The sequence below is a fragment of the Arachis hypogaea genome, chromosome 14 (assembly GCF_003086295.3).
Source record: "Arachis hypogaea cultivar Tifrunner chromosome 14, arahy.Tifrunner.gnm2.J5K5, whole genome shotgun sequence".
Lineage (NCBI taxonomy): Eukaryota > Viridiplantae > Streptophyta > Magnoliopsida > Fabales > Fabaceae > Arachis > Arachis hypogaea.
Window position 1 is genome coordinate 135,431,861 of NC_092049.1, and position 9,298 is coordinate 135,441,158.

Below are 9,298 nucleotides of genomic sequence, written 5' to 3' on the forward strand. Positions count from 1 at the left end.
CATCAGAATATTTGGCAATAAACAAAACGTGAATATATAAACCTAATTTGAAGTGAGTGAAATCAAATTCCATAGGATCGGAGAACACCAATTATAAGTAGAGAAAATGGAAATTACATGCACGCCATGTTTTGATTTTCATACATACTTATTTCGAGTGACCTCTCACTAAATGCAAAAGATTCTTAGTCACTAAAAAAAATCATTAATTAATAATTTAATAATTTTTTTTTACATAAACGTCAGTTCTATTTTAAATTATCATAAATTTATATAATAATATTGCATCTTTTTTTTAACCCATAAGTAGAATCGAGTATCCGTGGATTAAAAAACGGATAGAGTTAGGAACCCACGGCTAAGATAAGGTTGAGTTTATATAAAAATCTCAACCCACTGATAGGGTTAGGGTTGACTCCAAACCTTATCCTATCCTATCCATTACCACCCCTAATCCAGCATCATCATCATCATGGACTTTTTTATGATTGTCATGTTGCAACCGCATGTGCACAGAAGAAAAACTATATATGTATAGTTACATTCTATTACTGTCATTACTTTGTTGTAACGTTGCACATTTGCACATATATTAATAGTTTGGTGGCACATGCCTACTAAAGGTTAAACATTATATTCCCTGACATTTTTGTTCTATATATATAGGGCTGCGCTGTTTTCATTGAAGTTTTAATTTTTGTTTTTATGATGAATTATAAAGCAGAAAAAATAAATAAGAGGATATATATTTTTTTGGTGACTAATAAGAGGATATATATGCTAATTAAGTTTATATGCTCTGGGTTTTATGCTTTCAAGTAACAACATTAACATACATTTGACTAACAATTTAAGAAGTAAAAGAAGTTTTGATGGCAATCCTTGGGACAAGATGACAATACCTGCTAGATTAATTTATTTGGTTTTGAAAAATAAATTTTATGTAATTTAAAAAATAAAATTAATTTAAATTGGTAAATTAAATAAGAATAAATAATAAAGTTAATTCATTTCATATTCATAAAATGTTATCAACGAAAAAAATAATACATAATTAATTAAATGAATTGAGCATATTATAAGGTTTGTTAGAAATAAAATCCAATTCAAATCAAATTATAGTCATTTGATTGATTTTTTTTTATTTTGATGGATTGAACGAGGTTTAGATTAAAAATAGACTGCAATTAACGGTCAACCTACTAATTAATGTGAAAAAGTTGCATAATATAAAAAATGAATAACTATCAATTTACTACTCAAAAGATTTCGTCGATGATATAAAGGTACCTGAAAGATGTAATTAATAAAATAACCCTTTGAACGATTTAAAAATACGATAAAAATAATTAATAAATATTATATTTTTTAATAAGTGACAAAATTTTTTTGTATAATTAACAAACGACTTATGCATTTTATGTGAATATTTGTTGCAACATTTGAATAAATATTTAGAAGGTGTACAAAAAAATTCTAAACAAAAATTGTTAATCTCCAAATTTTTTTTTTTAAAGATATGTTCATTCACAATATTTTTTTTAAATTCACTTGAGAAAGATTAAAGAAAGAGAAACTAAAAGAAAAGAAATATATTACATAACGAAATCCTTGTACTAAAAAACCATACACTAATCAATTTGGATTAGTCAAATAATTAATTCATTTATCTGTTTAAATAAGTATCAGGAGCTTAAATTCCATCTTATATATGCAGTAACTTATTATTTAGTGACAAACTTTTAAATGGAACGAATTAGTCATTGATTTGTTAAACTAAAATATACCATAAAAAATTTAAAAAAAAAAAAATCATAAAACTATATTTCCTTTAGGATAAAAATATTAGCAAATCACTATTTACATAGATAATTTGTACCTCTAAGTTTGTTGAAAAAGCAGTTGTAATGACATATACAGTTGCTTGGGCCATGGCAGTGACAAAAATATGGAAATCCCATTTGAATGGATATTTTGGGATGAATGTGGCAACGGTTTTTCAATACTACATTTAGGTGTGTACTGTGTACGAATACTCTACTTTGAATTTGGCAACACGTACTTAAGATTCTTTGTTCTCTTTGCAACTTGCAAGTACACTACATACATATATCACTTTCAATTAATCATCATCAATTCATCATTGAATCAACTAGAAAATCTGCACTTTAAAATTTATATTTTATTAGATTTTAATTTTGAAAATATAATAGCAATTTATATTTGCAAATTGACAGCGGAATGAATACTTTGTTGTCATTACAAACACAATTTTTAAGGTAATTTTATTTTATTTGTCTTTAATAATGTAAAATCATTATTTCTTAACAATTAAAAAAACTAAAGGTCTTGTTAACAAGTGTCCTAAGAAAATTAGTAAAAAACAAAATTATAAAATTATAATTTTGTTTTTTTTTACTAAAATTGTTGAAAAATAAGTTTTTTTTTTATATTTTTAATATATTTTAACTAGTGTTGTTAGACCACTTTTTAGCTAAAATATAAGATATATAAATCAATTAATCAAAATTAATTGCATTTGATTATTGTTAAGTAACTAATGATAATGTCACACATGCAATCTGCCATCCACTAACACGATATTGTCTGCCTTGACACACAAGACTTCACAATTTTGCCTTTGACAATAGGGATGATAGTCGAAGCCCTCTACACTCACTCATCAAAACACGTCATGTTAAATAGAGATATTTACACCCTTATAAGGCATGCTTCGTTCCCCTCTCCAACCGATGTGAGACCTTACACAATCATAAATTCATGTAAAAATTCATATGAAAAGATATTCATCTCTAAAATCCTATTTATTTTTGTTAAAATCTATGTACATACAAAAATTAATTACTAATATATATATATATACTCGTGTGTTATATTTTATATAATTTGAATACTTTAACATGTATTATAAATGATTGATTTAGTAGTTAAGTTTTTATATACACATAATTATCACCGACGATTCTAGGTATATTATTGTGAGGGCAAGTTTTCTTACTACAATTTGGAAATTTTTTTAGTAATACATGATAATAATATTTATTTATTTCTATTATTAAATTATTAATATAAATTTGATCCAACAATAATTTTTTACTCAATTTTTGGTACTTAATAGTCAATTTAAAAATTTTATATTAGATGTTTATTAGAATGATTAATTCTCAAATTTAAATGAGATTTGTAATTTTTCTTAAAAATCGACTCAAAAGAATATTATTTTTTTTCTTTAAAATTAACTTTAGTTTTTTCATAGCAACTTCATTAATTTGAAAGAACTTTTTCAATTATGAATATCAATAAGAACCGACTTCTAATTATATTGGAAAGTGAATTTTTAAATAATTATTTAGTGATATACATAGAAAGAGAGAAATTTCGATTAAACGGTCAACAAAAAAATTACTTAATTTTTTAAAATATGAAGTCTAAAAAAATATAATTCTTAATTATATGTTATTATTTAAACTATTATTTTAATATTTTAATTTTTAAATTAGATATTTTAAAGTCTAATTGTATTTTATTTACAAATAAAATATAATTATAACAATAATCATGCTTTATGTATATAAAAAATAATTATTCATATAGTATACATATTAAAATACAAAAAAATATATTAAAAATAAGTTAAATAATATATATTTATATATAAATATAATATTTTTATAGTAAAAATTATTGTCATGTAATATAACTTTGCTTTTATGGTCAAAATTTTCTCGCACATAGTATAGTTTTTTTTACGGAAATAATTTTTTGGCAGCTATATTATCTTCCACCAATTAGATTTTTTTTCCTCTTTCTAATATTGAATTTTCTTTTTAAAAAAATAGTAGTATATATATGTGGTACGTATACAATTTGCTTATCATTGCACACCCATCCTTTTATTGGTGGCGACTGAGATCTAATGGTGAGAGTACGTTCTTAATTATTTATAGAATGATATGACCTACCAGTTTCTTCAATAATTCCAAGCTTTTGGATGGTTCCTGATCTCCATCATTAAGAACCTCTTAATGAGAAAAGGGGGTGGACCATAATATGTTGTATATAAAGTCCTCCTTTTTAATGCTATTTTCCCCAAGCTAGATATTTATCTCGCTACAATCCTGATAAACTTTTTTATCATATTCCAGTCAGGCTAATAATTAAGTATTCTCCCCATTTTTAAATTATATATATATATATATATATATATATATATATATATATATATATATTAATCTAAAAAATAAAAGAAACATTTATTTTAAATTAGAGAGAATACCCGCATTATTAAAATGACCAATATAAAATATTTGTATTGGTAAACTAAAACTTTTAGAATTTTGTTAACTTGTTTTTTTAGGCACTTTTAAAAGGCAGTTGTTAAAATTGTGAAATTTGAAAATTATAGAGAAAATAATTTTTATGTATTATTGTATGTGTCGCTTTCTTAGCCTTCTGATGGATATAATTCATTTGTCTCCAATGGAAGTAGAGAAAATTAAAATATATATGAAATTTAGATATCTGTTATATATAAATTGTTTAAAAAAAAATAAATTAATAAATAAAAATATATAAATAATTATATATCTTATAAGTTTGTCTCTTAGGTAAAAGTTTCTTTTTTATTTTTGGATTTATGTAAATTTTGTATAAATATTTTTTTATTTGTTTTATGTTAAAAATGACCAAACTTTAAATTTGTTGGTCATAATAAAAACTTTAGTATCGTACCATTAACAAAAGATATCAAGTTCCATCCTTATTTAAATTCTAAGAAAAGACTCTTCCGTAAAAAAATATGTAAAATATATAACTATCATTTATCTTTACAAATGAACTTAAATTTGTAAAATTTGCAATTTTACAATAATATGGTTATAGAACTTTCAAGTTTAAAAATCATATAAAAATTAAGACCGATAAAATGAGTCAAACTTGTTGACTCAGAAAATTTACACGTTTAAACATAAAGATTTTTTTTTAAAAAAATCATACTTAGCTTCAAATTTTAGACTAAATTGATTGAGTCCGATTAACCTAAAAAAATATAGTGGGTTAAATGAGTTGGTCAGTAAGCTAAACAGCGTGACCTGTTTAATTTTTTTTGTATTTTTCAAAAAATTCAACACTTTTTTTAATATTTATTTAAGGTTTTTGTTCTAAAAATAGTTATTTTTTTGTCCAAATATTTTTAGCCCAAAACTATTTTTTTTATCCAATTATTTTTTCAAAAATAAAAATAAGGATAAAGTATATTTTTTTTTGAAGTTTGGCAAAAATTTTTAAAATACCTCAAGTTTTATTTTATTTTAATTTTATCTTAAAAGTTTTTGATTTGTATCAAATATATTCCCGACAACTAAATTTTTAAAAAATTTAAAACCAATTCAACAACTATGCATGACAATTATGTTTGATTTGCTTGTGTTGAACATTGTTCTTATGAAATTGTTGTTGGATTGTTCCTAATTTTTTTAAAAAATTAGCCGTCAGGAATATATTTGATGCAAATCGAAACCTTATGGGACAGAAAATTAAAACAAAATAAAACTTAGAAATATTTTAAAAATTTTACCAAATTTTAGGAACAAAAAATATACTTTACCCTAATAATAAATAAGTCTATCTATATAATCCGTCGAACTAATCATAAACGATCCAAATCTAAAAACTAATCCTCTTAAACAAATAAAAAATAAACAAAATAACTTGTATAAACTACAAACTTAGATAAATTATTAAACATAACCACTCGAACTGATTTAACAAGTAATTTCAGTAAAAATTTTAAAAACCTAATAAATTAAATCGATAATGTTAAAAAGAAAAAAAAAATCAAAACTTATCTTATTTAATATTTATTAATTAAAATAAATTTTGACTGCTTTTCAAGAATTCTTTTTAGTTACTAAAATTTCCAAATGTATATGTACGACTTTTATGCATAGTCAAACTTTTCTTCTTGTTGGCTTGGTTTATGTAAACTCTTCACTTATTGTTATTTTTATTATTAGATGAAAAAAAATAAAAATCGTAGATAAAAATATTTGCAATCCAAATGACCATATAAACAAACCTACGCATATTGGGAAATAAACCCACAATCATAAAAATATGGGATCCATTAAACTTTTTATTTTTCACCCTTTTTTTTTACTTTTTACAATCTTCCCTCTAATCTATCTACTAGATACTGGTGTCTACCAATCATAGATTCAAATATTCTTTTCCCTGTTAGAATTCGCAGATAATAAAGTTAGTGATTTTATGCTTCTGGATCGTGGACTGAGATTGTGATTGATATCTCAAAAGGTAAGAGACAAATAAAAAGACACTATAATTCTATAACTATATCAACAGTACGTCGTTATATCTGCCACAAAAAACAGTACTGGTAGAGAGAGACAGACAGACACAGAGAAATGATTGAGACAAAATTCATGAGAATTCATTACTATATTCAAAGTCCTAACCAAATTAATAACCTATAACATACAACATAATATTAATGGAAGATTTTCAAATGTACCGTAGTATCGGTGTATCAGTAATTTTTAATCATTGATCTTAATTATATATATATTATATATATTTTTTATAATTAAGATCAACAGTTAAAAATAACTGAAACACCGATACGACGGTATACTTAAAAATTTTCCAATATTAATTAGTATAAATTTTTTAATCATCCTTAAATTAAAAATTTTAATTATTTTTCATATTCATTTGTTTGGGTACTCTTATAATTAAATATAAGAAATATGATAAATCGTACAGCTATTAGGAATAATTTATGAAATGGATAAAATTGGTCTTATTATATATAAAGACATACTAAAAAAGGCAACTAACTACTCCAGGATTTAAATATTAATTATCCTCTTACCTATGTGTTTTTTTTCCTAGAAAAGGAATTGACAAGGCATTTTAATTATTTGAAATATGGATTATTATTTATTTGCTGTCATTTCCTATCATTAATATATAAAGTCAGATAACGTTACTCGTATAATTTATATCTGTGAACAGCTAGCGAAATAAATATAGTATGATGAAAACAAACCTATTAAATTTTCACTTTTGAAAAGAAAATATATCTTTGTTTATAGGAGACTTAAATAACTCTCAACCTTCACCAGTCATCAGTTCAGAACACTAGTCATCAGTGTTCTCCATGAGAGTGTGACAGAATATGTCCTCTCATAAATATTTCTAAAAGTTTTTGTATCAAAATATAACTTAGAAGACCCCAAAAGGTACTTAGTTATTAGGATAAAAAGCTTTAAATAGTTATATATGTTAACATTATTCCATTCTATTTTAAAACTATTTATAAAAATATTCAATTAAATTAATAATATTATTTTATTTTAAATATATTAAAAATGACGTATTCTCGTAATATAGGTTAACTAATTTTTGAACCTAAATTGATAAATGATTAGTTTTTTTAAAAAATACCATGCCAAATAATAACAAAAAAATCTTATGGTAAATCTAAGAGTAAATGTTTAATTCGCTGGTCCCTAACCATTTGAACGACGGACAAAACGTTTCTTGAAGATATGAAATTGATCTACCAAACTCCAACCACACACGAAGTTGTTTATAGCGGCCCTGCAATCAGATGGAAGAAGGTGAAGTGATGACATGTCAGTTTCTCCACCACGTGGACAGTGTATTCTTCTAAATTGAGACCAATCGATCCCTCCCAGTTTTAGAAACGGCGTCGTCAAGGCTGGATTGAATCTTCTCCAAATTAGGATTCGGGTCTTTATTGTAGCCACGTTTGGGATTACTATATGCAAGTTATGACGGGGAAAGATGGTGGTTACTACTCACGAAGCAAAACCGAAACGGGTGCCGATGCACAAAACAAGGGTTCGAGTGCGATGTTGGGCTCAACCGATAGCTTCCGGAAAGGTGTGAATAGTAGAAAGAAAAAATTTACAGCACCTATATGTAACTGTAGAATATATGCCATACTATTTGAGTCAAGCACCATAGACAATCTAAACAGACTCTTCTTCGGGTGCGCCTATTTTAAGGTAAAAACATATTTAAGTGGAACATTCTCCAGTTTTACATTCTCTTTCTTTCTTTTTCTTTCTTGTCTTAGCATGTTCATGTGTTGTTGCAGACCAGAACTCTCCACTGCAAATTCTTTACTTGAGTGGATGAATATGTGACATCTTTCCATATTAAAGATGTTACAAGTTCTAATAAATTGATGGACCAAGTTAAGAGATTGGAAGAGAAGTTGGAATTTATGGAGTTGCTGATGGCAAAGGATAGAGTAAGAATGAAATCTAAGAGCACTAAATGCAAGACTATTTCGACTTTGTTGGTTGGAATTGTAGTGGTACTGTCATTAAGGGTCTTATTTTAGTAGACTGTATGGTTGAAAAATTTGTTCTTAGTTTATAAGAACTAGGTTAGGATATCAAAACATGGGTTGTGTCATGGATATTTTTTGTTGACAAATGTGTGAGTTTATATGTAATATGTATGTTTTGCAACCTTGAGAATGAAAATGAGTGGTTATTTTTTGCTATATTCACTGCATGAATACTAGCAACTTCATTATGATAGGTGATCCAAGTTGACAAAAGCAACAAAAAAGTAATATGGTAACATTACTAGAGTACTTGTAACCAAATTAGTAATAGATAAGTGCATTTAAGGTACTCAAAATACATAAAATGAGTCAACCAAAATACATAACCAGAATAATCACTACAGAGGCGATGTCTAAGCGAATTTAGTACTGTTGCACAACATAAGTAAACTAAATCAAAATATAATTGAGCATTAAGTCTATTAACTTTAAGCCAAAACAAAACATGAAATCCCATGTACTACAAGAAAAACTTTCAAAAAGAGTATTTCATGGTAAAAAGGTTCATTAATCCTTCTTTAATAGAGTTATGCCTGGGGTTGGAATGAACTTAAGCAGTCTTGATGAGGTTCGGTTGCCAGCTACTGCTATATTATCTCCACTGAAATGGCTTCACCACTGATGTTAGGTTGTACACGAGAAGATTTTGGGCCTTGAGTAGGGTTTGCATTAGGTTGGAATTGTGGAATGGTGGTACTTGTTTGTTGTTGTGTTGCTGGTGAGGTTGAGGCCTAAATATCTTCTGCTTTGGCCTAAAACTTATGCCAGTGTTTGCCATTGCAACCTTAGGAGCTTCAAGTTGAACCATAGTGGGCTATTAACATAAAGACAACTAGAAGCTCAGTACAGATAAGTACACAATAGACTTTAAATATA